This window comes from Mirounga angustirostris, unplaced genomic scaffold (assembly GCF_029215605.1).
Source record: "Mirounga angustirostris isolate CCGP_5_RB_7025 unplaced genomic scaffold, mMirAng1.0.hap1 SCAF_9, whole genome shotgun sequence".
Taxonomy (NCBI): Eukaryota; Metazoa; Chordata; class Mammalia; order Carnivora; family Phocidae; genus Mirounga; species Mirounga angustirostris.
The window spans coordinates 136468041-136481590 of NW_026991717.1; positions in this window are offsets into that span (position 1 = coordinate 136468041).

Sequence of the window (13550 nt, forward strand, 5' to 3'; positions counted from 1 at the left end):
TACTGAAGCATGCGTTGGGATCGGTTTCCTAACAATTTCCTGGTGGGGAAGAGTCCTGACTCGTGCTTTGCCAATTTCCATGGTGTCAGTTCTCCCACGGTGGCCGATTCCTCATTACCAACCTGCCCTTGACACCCGAGTTGGGAAGAGGGGATTGGCTCTTGGCAGCCGGTGGCCCCGGGCTCCAGCACACCACTGCCTGCTGGGGAGTGAGGGAGACCGATGGGGCAGAGGGGACGTTCAGCTGCGGTGCAGGCACCGTGGAGGGAGGCTGGGACCGTCCTGCAGGGCAGTCCCACGCTCAGGTGAAGGGCTGAGCCTCTGTACACCTTTTTCCCGCATCAGCCTGCTACTGGGTTTGGGCTGCCCACGGTGTTCAAGGTGAGGCCAGGGCTCTCTTCTTCCTCTAGATGCCCACAGCGCCGCCCCCATGGCCCTCGTGAGCTCCAAGGCTGGGCGGCAGTCACATTGACTCTCTTCTTGCCCTTTGTTGGCAAGAAACACCTGGCTTCTGAATCACCCTTGTCTTCCCCACATTTTGTGGCACCTGGACGGCGCTTGGCAGACACTGAATTACAGATAGATGGGGGAACGTGTGATCCAGCGAACGTTCAGTAAAGATCTGCTGAACTAGATCTGTTCAGCACCGCCTCCAGGCTCCCGGCTGGGTTCTGTCACGTACTCTTGTCTCCTGTGCAAAATCTCGTCCCCCACCCCCACCCCCCAGAGACTTTAACCCCCAGGCACTGGACCCGAGCCCTCTGCTTCTCTTGTGAGCCACAGGGCAGCTCGCCTCGCTAGCGCTTGCTCTCCGGAGAGACTGGGTGAGTGTGAGAACCAGTGGCTTAGCATGATCAATACACCGGATAAGGAATTACCCTTGGGCAAATTGACTTTTTGGAAGTGTTCTGGTTTTATATTTCCCTTTGGAAAAAGTTTGGGAAATTAAGAAGTTAAGAAAACAGTTCCAAGTTCCTACAGGGTTACGGAATTCCAGTGAATGGAAAGCCCTGGAGGGTATGTGTGTTGTCCCCTGGGTCTGTGGGCACTGCAGAGAAGCAGCGTTTCTGCAAGGCCTCAGGAGGTCAAAGTCGTCTGCTCCCCCCACAGCCACAGACACTTTCTTCCCTGAGTGGACATGTGGGATCTTGAGGATACTCTTGAGTCTGTGACTAGTGATTCCTGGGACGTAGAGAACTCCGTCTCTGCTCTGCAGTCATTCCTTTCTGACCAAGTGTCTGCCTTTACTTCTCGGTTTTCTCCCCCAGGCCGCACAATCACTATTGTTGGTCTGATCAACCCGAAATAATGACCCAGAGCTCTCCCAGACGACCTCGGTTTGTGTGTGTGTGTGTGTGTGTGTGTGTGTGCATATGCAAGTGCAGACAGGGAGGTGGGAGTGCAGAATCTAGTCCCTTTTAGAGGTTGACTTTGCATCTACCATTTCCTCCTGTGATGGTCAGAGTCGCTTCCTGTGGCCTGTAGATCCGCATTTCACCAGCACATCCGAGAGCCTCACTGCCCTCACTCCCCATCCATCTCTCTAGAAATCTCTGTTACCCTGGCTTAGACAGTCTCTCTCCTACTGGCTATCTTCTAAAAAAGTATAGACTTATGACACTGATTCACGATCATACCGAGGGAAAAAGAAGGAAGACTCGAGAAAGTGTTCTGTTTATTGTGCAGAAAAACTAAGTTGAAACAAAGGGCTTGCTCGTCCTGGTCCGTGTTGATGCAGTGCATCTTAAAGGAACACTGTGCAGATCTTCCGGTGAGCTGCTCTGTCCAGCCTCCCTGTCTGCACCCGGAACTGCCTCTGCTCCAAAAGCCCTTCCTCAGCTCTTTCCCCTTTAACTAATTCCTAGTAATCCTTTAAGAGTCGGCTCCACTTCCTCCAGGAAGCCTTCCCTGATACCACCAACCTGGCTTGGTTATCCCGCCGGTTTGCTCTCTGTTAAACAGCTATTTTTAAAATTAAATATCTATAGGTTGTCTTCTTTTAAAAAGCTTACAGAAATACTGGAGCAATAATTGTCTGCAGACTTAATCTTTAATGCCCAATGTCTAGAACATAAGGGACACCCAACAAATTAATTTTTAGTGGGGTAAATGAATTATGGTTATTTTAAGGGGATCGTAATTGTATTGCTTCCAAAGGCATTTGGTCCTTGAATAGAAATTGATAAAAACCCCTATTTGCAGAGTTTGGGGCACAGAGAGATTGGATACCAAGGAATGCAGAAGGACGTGATGGCGGACACGATGTTCACCCATCTCTTACTTCAAACTGACTGAAACAGACAGAAGTCAACAAAATTTAATTCATTCAAATAACATACTGTGTATGCTTCCAAACCTAATGGGTGAAAGTTATACCTTCTGAATTTTCATAATGAAATTCAAGGACACAGAATAAAAAACAATGATTAGTCACATTATTTAAGTATGAAAGGAATACAAAAGATTCTAATATAAATGACGTTTTCATGCTATTTTTACAGAGATTGCTTTATATGTAATAATGTGGTGGGGGTGGGAGCTAAAGAATTTTGCTGTTTTCTATGCAGCTGGAGCAAGCTGAGGTCTGGTGGGTCTACACAGCTCCAAGGTGTGCTCCCCCCCATACACAGCCCTGGGGGTTAGCTGCTCAGAGTAATATATGCTCTTCCATATCTTCCCGGTAATTAGGCAATTTTTATGTACGAGGTGGTTTATAACACGCACACCTACATCATTCTGACCTTTCTTCCGTTTACCTGCAGCGTGTGGTATTTTGGGAAGTGAACTTTTCTTGGTGAGTGACGGTGTCACACTGCTCGCCAGCTCCGGTGGAAAGCAGGGCAGCCAGCCGCCCTGGTCGCCCTCAGGAGCAGGAACCACAGACCCCGCTAGGGCACCTCCATCTGTAATTCCCAGCCCAGAAATGCCAGTCCTCCTCTCGGATGCCCTGTGCGGGCCCGGGTTTTGTTCTCAATAGTTCACAGCATGTCATTCCAACAGCCAGGGTGGGAGTTGTAGGACTGCAGTGGCCTCCTTGAGGTGATGGATCTGGGCCGGGGGCTCCCACCACAGCGGTGGGGGGGTGCCCCATGCATGAAGACGGGCACGCGGTGCCCTGAAGGACAACCCTGTGACTAGCACGCTGGTCTACGAAATGGGCTCTTGGTTCCCATCATCTCTCTGGATTCAGAGTCATGCTCCCTTGAAAAGGATTTTGCCGACATTTTTAATGGAAAATGCTTTGCTACCCTTCCTCGCATTGATTGTGTGCGAGGTGTGGCTTTTAATAAATCACCAGAAGTTTTGAAACAAACATTCCACATTGTTTGTATCTTAATGAGTATGTTGTCTATCAAAACAAACGGAGCATTTTTTTTTTTTTATTTTAAAGATTTTATTTACCAGAGAGAGTGAACGAGCAAGTGAGAGAGCACGAGCAGGGGGCGGGGCAGCGGGAGAGGGAGAAGCAGACTCCCCACCAAGCAGGGAGCCCGACGAGGGGCTCGATCCCAGGACCCCGTCATGACCTGAGCCGAAGGCAGCCACTTAACTGACTGAGCCACCCAGGCGCCCAGTGGAGCCTTCTATATTCCAGATCTTAGGGTCCATGGTGGGGTTGGGGACAGGGTGCTACCCAAGGTTAGTCAGGGTCCTTGGCCTCCGGGCTCCTGGTCGCCTGCCCAGAGTAGCCCAGCCCGTGTCCTGGAGCTGACTGGTCAGACAGAGTTTCCTTCCCCCGGGGAGGGGTGACAAGGGCGGCACAGAGAGGGGTAACTTATCTACAAGGGCGGGTTTCTTTGAACTCGCTCAGTGCAGAGGCCATCACCAACCTTTGGGGTCAGATTTGATGTTTGGAGATAGTTCAGATGCTCTGGAGGCAGATCTAGCAATGGAATGGGCAGTCGTGCTAAGGAGTATGGCGCTGGAGAATCAAAAACAATGTATGGCCATAAAAACAAAGCCATTATATGGTTTACAAATGGGCTCCAGTGGCAATTCCAAAAGAAGAATCCAAATGAGGTTGGAGCAGTGACAGTCCCAATCCAAATGAGTATGTGGCTTCCCAGGGGACATCATAAAAGGTCCCATGCAGGCACAGAGGGGGATGTATTTGCCAAGCAGTTAGGTAGCCCACAATCACAAAAATGATGGCTGTTGAGTCAAGGCCAGGGTCTTGTGGTCAGTCTACACTCTGCCATGCCCCTGGCACATGGTTCTGGAGAATCTCCCCCTCCCTGCAGCAGGCATGTTTGCTGCTCTAACCAGAGTGCCTTAACCCCCTTGCCACCAGCGTGGCTCCTAGACATCCTTCAAGACTCAACTTGACTTTCTCTTCCTCCATCCCCACAGTTAGTCCCCTCGGCCTCATTTTGCGCCTGTGTAGCTCTCCATTAGGTAGACTTTCCCAGTGCGTTGTTACAATCTGCTTGCTTTTGCTCTCCTTGCACCCCCACGCCCACACCGTGGACACCTGAAGGCGGACGCAGCTGCCTTATTCACGTCCGTGTTTCCAGTGCTTGGCCTGTAGTAGATGTGCAATGAAATGCTTTCTGAATGACCGCTCCAACTCTGATGAACCCGTTGCCTCATTTATCATGGGTCCTTGTAAACTCACAGGATCTTGTAGAATGAGAGAAAAGATGTGGGAATTCTGTGATCATGTGCGTGGTTGCTGTGTGCACACGCACATGACACCATGATTTCTTTACACTGATACTTGTGGGAATGTGTCCCGTGGGCTTGTGTTTCTTGCGCACTGATGTGTGGCAGGCACTGTTGGGGGTGCCCTAGATCTACAGAGCTGGTTCCTCTGATGAAATCCACCTCTAGATCTGACGTGCAGCTCAACCCTGCCAGAAATACTCCCATTTAAGTGCGATATGTAGCAAGTAGTATTTGAAAGTCAATTACCAAAAGGATACCACTGCAGAATAAAAAAGAACTAACCGTGGAAAATTAGAAAGCTATCCAGAACAGTCTTTAGTCTCAATTAGCCACATTTCCCCGTCTTCCAGCAGCTGAACTCGGAGTGTCATTTGAGCAGGAGCTTGGGCCTGGCAGCTCGCGGCACTCTTGCTTCTGATGTCCCCAATTATGCAATAATGGTAATCACTGATCGAGGGCTCAGTTGAGAAATGTCTGTTTCCCCATGTCTAGAGCTCAGTAATCATGGGGGAGGAGGACGTCTGAGCAGAATTCCTTGATTTCAAATTATTGTTTGAGAAGACAGCAAGTGAGATCAGGCTATCAGTGCCAGGAATGTGGAGGCTGAGGGCTGGAACACCACCCTCAGAAGGATGCCTCAGGCAGAGAGAGTTCTGCCCACCCCCTGAAGAACGTCTGCCCTAAGCCTGGGCTCCTTCCCCATCCTCAAAAGTTCAAGGACCATTTGAGATGGAATTTCTGGCATCAGCTCACTTCCAGTTCGAAATGACTGGTTTTTATCATAGAGGGCTGGATGCAGGAATATAGGATGGGACAGGCTGGTTTTCTCTTTCTCACCCCAGGAGGGCTTCTGGTCTTCCATCAAATCTGGCCATTGGCAAAGGCTTTCTGAATTCTCTTGAGATGTCTTTAGCATTTCTGAAAAACACCAGGGCCCCAGTAGATGGTGCAAATGGCCACAAATTCTTGTGCTCTCATCAAGAGGTGGAGTCTACCTCTCTACCCCTTGAAGTTGGGTTGGCCGTGTGGCAAGTTGTGGCCAGTAGGGTATGAGCAAAATGATGCAGGCAGAAGCTTGATGCGTGCTTGCTTGTTGGGGCTTGCTTTCACTCTTTGCTTTTGGGGACTGCCACCACCGCAAACAGATCTGAGCTGGCCTGCTGGAAGATGGGGGTTACACACGGCCCCGGTACCCCTGTCACCCCGGCTACATCCAGCTAACTGTCTGGCATGGGAGCGAGGTCACTGACTGCCAGCACACGGAAGAGTGAGCCCAGCCAAGACCAGAAGAAGAACCTTGTAGTGGAGGTGAGCCCAAACTGCCAAACGACAGAATCGTGAGTTGGATCAATGACTGCCACTTTAAGTCCCTAATTGTGGTGGTTTTGTTATGCAGCACAAACTAACTGGTACATGGCTAACACATAGCATATATTACGTTCCAGGCCCTGTTCTAAACACCACAGGCGTGAACTCCTTTCACCCTCACAACACCTTACGGAGGAGGTGCTATCGTCATCCCCATTTTGCGCACGAGGTTGCTGAGGTTAAGTGGCTTGCACAAGATCGCCCAGCCGGCCCGTTGCTGCTCCCCTGCAGATCCGGAGCCCATCACAGGCCCGCTCAGACCCTCCAGTGGCCACTCCGGCGCCTCAAGGAGGAAGCCACCGCACCCCTTGGCGTGGGATGTAAGATGTTCTTGATTTCAGTCGTTCAGCAAAGCTTTTACCGGGGTCTGCAGTGTGCAAGCACCGTTCTGGGTACCGGGGGTGCAGCAGAGAATAAAGCAGGCAAAGCCCCCGCCCCCGTGGAGGTTACAGACGGCCGGGGCAGAGCAGATAGCACGTTGGAAGGAGAGAAATCCGTCCAAGGGCGAATGAAGCTGTCTGCCTGCCGTGGAGTTTCATGGCGGCAGTTGGGACCTCACCACCTCGCTGGCTGCAAGTGGAGCCAGAGACGCCAGGAGGGGAGATGGGCTGCAGTTCCTGTGGGGTGGGCAGGGGGCCTTGTCAGAGCCTTGACCACAGCCCCTGCCCGCCAAAGCCTCACTTCCATCCTCCTCCCTCTGCCCTCCGAGCTCCAGCCAGAGGGAGGTCTGAGGTTCTCCCAGCCTGCTTCCCTTTGGGACAGCCACCTTTGCCCCAGTGGTTACTCTGCCTCATCTCTCCCCCTAGACTGGGCACAAACACATGCCTGGGAGGCTGGAAGTAAGGACAGATGAGGGCTCAGGTACGGATGCTTGGAGCCTTGCCTGGAGGTCTACGCAGAGGATGAATGTGGCAAAGACGCTCCTGCTGGTCTGTGCACCAAGCCTGCCCATGTGGCCATTTCTGTCTAGCCCGGGTGAATGAGGCCATCTGATAGCCCCAGAGTTCCACAGTGTGGGAAGGGAGTTGCCTCCTCCCCGGCAGATGCACCCCTCCCCTCTTGTCAATGTGTAGAGCTGGCTTGGCCTTGAGCTCCAAGTGCTTGGAATTTCTTCTGCCTCCCTCTCTTGGCCCGAACCTTTCATGGGCACTTGGGGAAATAGGCAAATTGTGGAAAAACTAAGTTCTGGAGCCTCAGCCTGGTCCTTCTGAGCTGTATGTCCCTAGGCAAGAGAGCTCCCTCTCTGAGCGTCAGCTTCTGCATCTGTAAAGCTAGGGCAGTCATGCCTGCCTTGACAGGTTGGTGTGAGGTTGAGTGAGTGAGTGCCTGGTGCACCCTAGGTGCTCAATAAATGGGAATTTTCCCTCTCCTGGACCCCTTTCTCCTTCCCACTTTCTCAGAGCCTCCTGGGAGTGGTCAGAGCCGTGAGGATTAAATGAGCTGAACATGTGACCTCTCAGTCTTTTCAAGACCTCTCTCGCTCTTTCACTCTTGCTCCCATTGTTACGTATTTAGATACCTGCTCCACTTTCTCCCCACTCCCTTTGTCCTTCCCTCCACATAGACAACCATTCCCATAAGTTTTTTGTTTTTTTCTTTTTATTTATTTATTTATTCTTATGTTAATCCCCATACATTACATCATTAGTTTTAGATGAAGTGTTCCATGATTCATTGTTTGTGCACAACACCCAGTGCTCCATGCAGAATGTGCCCTCCTCAATACCCACCACCAGGCTAACCCATCCTCCCACCCCCCTCCCCTCTAGAACCCTGTTTGTTTTTCAGAGTCCATCGTCTCTCATGGTTCGTCTACCCCTCCGATTTCCCCCGCTTCATTCTTCCCCTCCCGCTACCTTCTTCTTCTTCTTTTTTTTTCTTAACATATATTGCATTATTTGTTTCAGAGGTACAGATCTGAGATTCAACAGTCTTGCACAATTCACAGCGCTTACCAGAGCACATACCCTCCCCAGTGTCTATCACCCAGTCCCCCCATCCCTCCCACCCCACCCCCCACTCCAGCAACCCTCAGTTTGTTTCCTGCAGTTAAGAATTCCTCATATCAGTGAGATCATATGATACATGTCTTTCTCTGTTTGACTTATTTCACTCAGCATAATACCCTCCTCCAGTTCCATCCACGTCGTTGCAAATGGCAAGATCTCATTCCTTTTGATGGCTGCATAATATTCCATTGTATATATATACCACATCTTCTTTATCCATTCATCTGTCGATGGACATCTTGGCTCTTTCCATAGTTTGGCTATTGTGGACATTGCTGCTATAAACATCGGGGTGCACGTACCCCTTCGGATCCCTACTTTTGTATCTTTGGGGTAAATACCCAGTAGTGCAATTGCTGGATCATACGGTAGCTCTATTTTCAACTTTTTGAGGAACCTCCATACAGTTTTTCAGAGTGGCTGCACCAGCTTGCATTCCCACCAACAGTGTAGGAGGGTTCCCCTTTCTCCGCATCCCCACCAACATCTGTCGTTTCCTGACTTGTTAATTTTAGCCATTCTGACTTGTGTGAGGTGGTATCTCATTGAGGTTTTGATTTGGATTTCCCTGATGCCGAGTGATATTGAGCACTTTTTCATGTGTCTGTTGGCCATTTGGATGTCTTCTTTGGAAAAATGTCTGTTCATGTCTTCTGCCCATTTCTTTTTTTTTTTTTTAAATATTTTATTTATTTATTTGAGACAGAGAGAATGAGAGAGAGAGAGCACATGAGAGGGGGGAGGGTCAGAGGGAGAAGCAGGCTCCCCGCCGAGCAGGGAGCCCAATGCAGGACTCGATCCAGGGACTCCAGGATCATGACCTGAGCCGAAGGCAGTCGCTTAACCAACTGAGCCACCCAGGTGCCCCTCTTCTGCCCATTTCTTGATTGGATTCTTTGTTCTTTGGGTGTTGAGTTTGATGAGTTCTTTATAGATTTTGGATACTAGCCCTTTATCTGATATGTCATTTGCAAATATCTTCTCCCATTCTGTCGGTTGTCTTTTGGTTTTGTTGACTGTTTCCTTTGCTTTGCAAAAGCTTTTTATCTTGATGAAGTCCCAATAGTTCATTTTTGCCCTTGCTTCCCTTGCCTTTGGCGATGTTTCTAGGAAGAAGTTGCTTCGGCTGAGGTCGAAGAGGTTGCTGCCTGTGTTCTCCTTTAGGATTTTGATGGACTCCTGTCTCACATTGAGGTCTTTCAACCATTTGGAGTCTATTTTTGTATGTGGTGTAAGGAAATGGTCCAGTTTCATTCTTCTGCATGTGGCTATCCAATTTTCCCAACACCATTTGTTGAAGAGACTGTCTTTGTTCCATTGGACATTCTTTCCTGCTTTGTCAAAGATGAGTTGACCACAGAGTTGAGGGTCCATTTCTGGGCTCTCTATTCTGTGCCATTGATCTATGTGTCTGTTTTTGTGCCAGTACCATGCTGTCTTGATGATGACAGCTTTGTAATAGAGCTTGATGTCCGGAATTGTGATGCCGCCAGCTTTGCTTTTCTTTTTCAACATTCCTCTGGCTATGCAGGGTCTTTTCTGGTTCCATACAAATTTTAGAATTATTTGTTCCATTTCTTTGAAAAAAGTGGATGGTATTTTGATGGGGATTGCATTGAATGTGTAGATTGCTCTAGGTAGCATTGACATCTTCACAATATTTGTTCTTCCAATCCATGAGCATGGAACGTTTCTCCATTTCTTTGTGTCTTCCTCAATTTCTTTCATGAGTATTTTATAGTTTTCTGAGTACAGATCCATTGTCTCTTTGGTTAGATTTATTCCTAGGTATCTTACGGTTTTGGGTGCAATTGTAAATGGGATCGACTCCTTAATTTCTCTTTCTTCTGTCTTGTTGTTGGTGTATAGGAATGCCACTGACTTCTGTGCATTGATTTTATATCCTGCCACTTTACTGAATTCCTGTATGAGTTTAGCAGTTTTGGGGTGGAGTCTTTGGGGTTTTCCACATAAAGTATCCTATCATCTGCAAAGAGTGAGAGTTTGACTTCTTCTTTGCTAATTTGGATGCCTTTGATTTCTTTTTGTTGTCTGATTGCTGTGGCTAGGACTTCCAATACTATGTTGAATAGCAGTGGTGATAGTGGACATCCCTGTCGCGTTCCTGACCTTAGGGGGAAAGCTCTCAGTTTTTCCCCATTGAGAATGATATTCGCTGTAGGTTTTTCATAGATGGCTTTTATGATATTGAGGTAGGTACCCTCTATCCCTATACTCTGAAGAGTTTTGATCAAGAAAGGATGCTGTACTTTGTCAAATGCTTTTTCTGCATCTATTGAGAGGATCCTATGATTCTTGTTCTTTCTTTTGTTAATGTATTGTATCACATTGATTGATTTGCGGATGTTGAACCAACCTTGCAGCCCAGGGATAGATCCTACTTGGTCGTGGTGAATAATCCTTTTAATGTACTGTTGGATCCTATTGGCTAGTATTTTGGTGAGAGTTTTTGCATCCATGTTCATCAGGGATATTGGTCTGTAATTCTCCTTTTTGATGGGGTCTTTGTCTGGTTTAGGGATCAAGGTAATGCTGGCCTCATAAAATGACTTTGGAAGTTTTCCTTCCATTTCTGTTTTTTGGAACAGTTTCCGAAGAATAGATATTAATTCTTCTTGAAATGTTTGGTAGAATTCCCCTGGGAAGCCATCTGGCCCTGGGCTTTTGTTTGTTGGGAGATTTTTGATGACTGTTTCAATTTCCTTAGTGGTTATAGGTCTGTTCAGGTTTTCTATTTCATCCTGGTTCAGTTTTGGTAGTTGATACATCTCTAGGAATGCCTCCATTTCTTCCAGGTTATCTAATTTGCTGGCATAGAGTTGCTCATAATATGTTCTTATAATTGTTTGTATTTCTTTGGTGTTGGTTGTGATCTCTCCTCTTTCATTCATGATTTTGTTGATTTGGGTCATTTCTCTTCTCTTTTTGATAAGTCTGGCCAGGGGTTTATCAATCTTGTTAATTCTTTCAAAGAACCAGCTCCTCGTTTTGTTGATCTGTTCTACTGTTCTTTTAGTTTCTATTTCATTGATTTCTGCTCTGATCTTTATTATTTCTCTTCTCCTGCTGGGTTTAGGCTTTATTTGCTGTTCTTTCTCCAGCTCCTTTAGGTGTAGGGTTAGGTTGTGTACTTGAGACCTTTCTTGTTTCTTGAGAAAGGCTTGTATTGCTATATACTTTCCTCTTAGGACTGCCTTTGCTGCATCCCAAAGATTTTGAATAGTTGTGTTTTCATTTTCATTGGTTTCCATGTATTTTTTAAATTCTTCTTTAATTTCCTAGTTGACCCATTCATTCTTCAGTAGGATGCTCTTTAGCCTCCATGTATTTGAGTTCTTTCCGACTTTCCTCTTGTGATTGAGTTCTAGTTTCAAAGCATTGTGGTCTGAAAATAGGCAGGGAATGATTCCAATCTTTTGGTACCGGTTGAGACCTGATTTATGACCTAGGATGTGATCTATTCTGGAGAATGTTCCATGGGCACTAGAGAAGAATGTGTATTCCGTTGCTTTGGGGTGGAATGTTCTGAATATGTCCTTAAAGTCCATTTGGTCCAGTGTGTCATTTAAAGTCTTTATTTCCTTGTTGATCTTTTGCTTAGACTATCTGTCCATTTCAGTGAGGGGGGTGTTAAAGTCCCCCACTATTATTGTATTGTTGTCGATGTATTTCTTTGCTTTTGTTATTAATTGCCTTATATAATTGGCTGCTCCCATGTTAGGGGCATAGATATTTACAATTGTTAGATCCTCTTTTTTTTTTTTTTTAAAGATTTTTTATTTATTTATTTGAGACAGAGAGAATGAGAGACAGAGAGCATGAGCGGGAGGAGGGTCAGAGGGAGAAGCAGACTCCCTGCCGAGCAGGGAGCCCGATGCGGGACTCGATCCCAGGACTCCAGGATCATGACCTGAGCCGAAGGCAGTCGCTTAACCAACTGAGCCACCCAGGCGCCCAATTGTTAGATCTTCTTGTTGGATAGATCCTTTAAGTATGATATAGTGTCCTTCCTCATCTCTTATTACAGTCTTTGGTTTAAAATCTAATTTGTCTGATATAAGGATTGCCACCCCAGCTTTCTTTTGGTGTCCATTAGCATGGTAAATGGTGTTCCACCCCCTCACTTTCAATCTGGGGGTGTCTTTGGTTCTAAAATGAGTCTCTTGCAGACAGCATATCGATGGGTCTTGTTTTTTAATCCAATCTGATAGCCTCTGTCTTTTGACTGGGGCATTGAGCCCATTTACATTCAGGGTAACTATTGAAAGATAGGAATTTAGTGCCATTGTATTGCCTGTAAGGTGAGTGTTACCGTATATTGTCTGTGTTCCTTTCTGGTCTATGTTGCTTTTAGGGTCTCTCTTTGCTTAGAGGACCCCTTTCAAGATTTCCTGTGGGGCTGGTTTTGTGTTTGCAAATTCTTTTAGTTTTTGTTTGTCCTGGAAGCTTTTTATCTCTCCTTCAATTTTCAATGACAGCCCAGCTGGATATAGTATTCTTGGCTGCATATTTTTCTCATTTAGTGCTCTGAATATATCCTGCCAGTCCTTTCTGGCCTGCCAGGTCTCTGTGGATAGGTCTGTTGCCAATCTAATGTTTCTACCCTTGTAGGTTACATATCTCTTTTCCCGAGCTGCTTTCAGGATTTTCTCTTTGTCTATGAGACTCGTAAGTTTTACTATTAGATGTCGGGGTGTTGACCTATTTTTATTGATTTTGAGAGGGGTTCTCTGTGCTTCCTGGATTTTCATGCCTGTTTCCTTCCCCAAATTAGGGAAGTTCTCTGCTATAATTTGATCCATTATACCTTCTGCCCCTCTCTCTCTTTCTTCTTCTTCTGGGATCCCAATTATTCTAATGTTGTTTCGTCTTATGGTATTGCTTATCTCTCGAATTCTGCCCTCGTGATCCAGTAGTTGTTTATCTCTCTTTTTCTCAGCTTCTTTATTTTCCATCATTTCATCTTCTATATTACTGATTCTCTCTTCTGCCTCATTTATTCTAGCAGTTAGCGCCCCCATTTTTTATTGCACCTCATTAATAGCCTTTTTGATTTCTACTTGGTTGGATTTTAGTTCTTTTACTTCTCCAGAAGGGGTTTCTCTAATAACTTCCATATTTTTTTCAAGCCCAGCTAGTATCTTTAAAGTGATGATTCTGAACTCTAGATCTGACATCGTACTAATGTCCGTATTGAGTAGGTCCCTGGCAGTCGGTACTACCTCTTGTTCTTTTTGTTGAGGTGATTTTTTCCGTCTTGTCATTTTGTGCAGAGGAGAATAGATTAATGAGAGAACAAAATGCTAGCAGAGTAACAACGTCCCCAGAAAATATACTGTAAACAAATCAGAAAAGACCTGAAGCAGTGGGAAAAGAAAGGGAAAGAGAGAAAAAAGAAAAAGAAAAAAAAGAAAAAGATAAAGATAAAAACAAAAACAAACAAAACAAAACAAAACAACAACAACAAAAAAACCAGAATGTGATCAA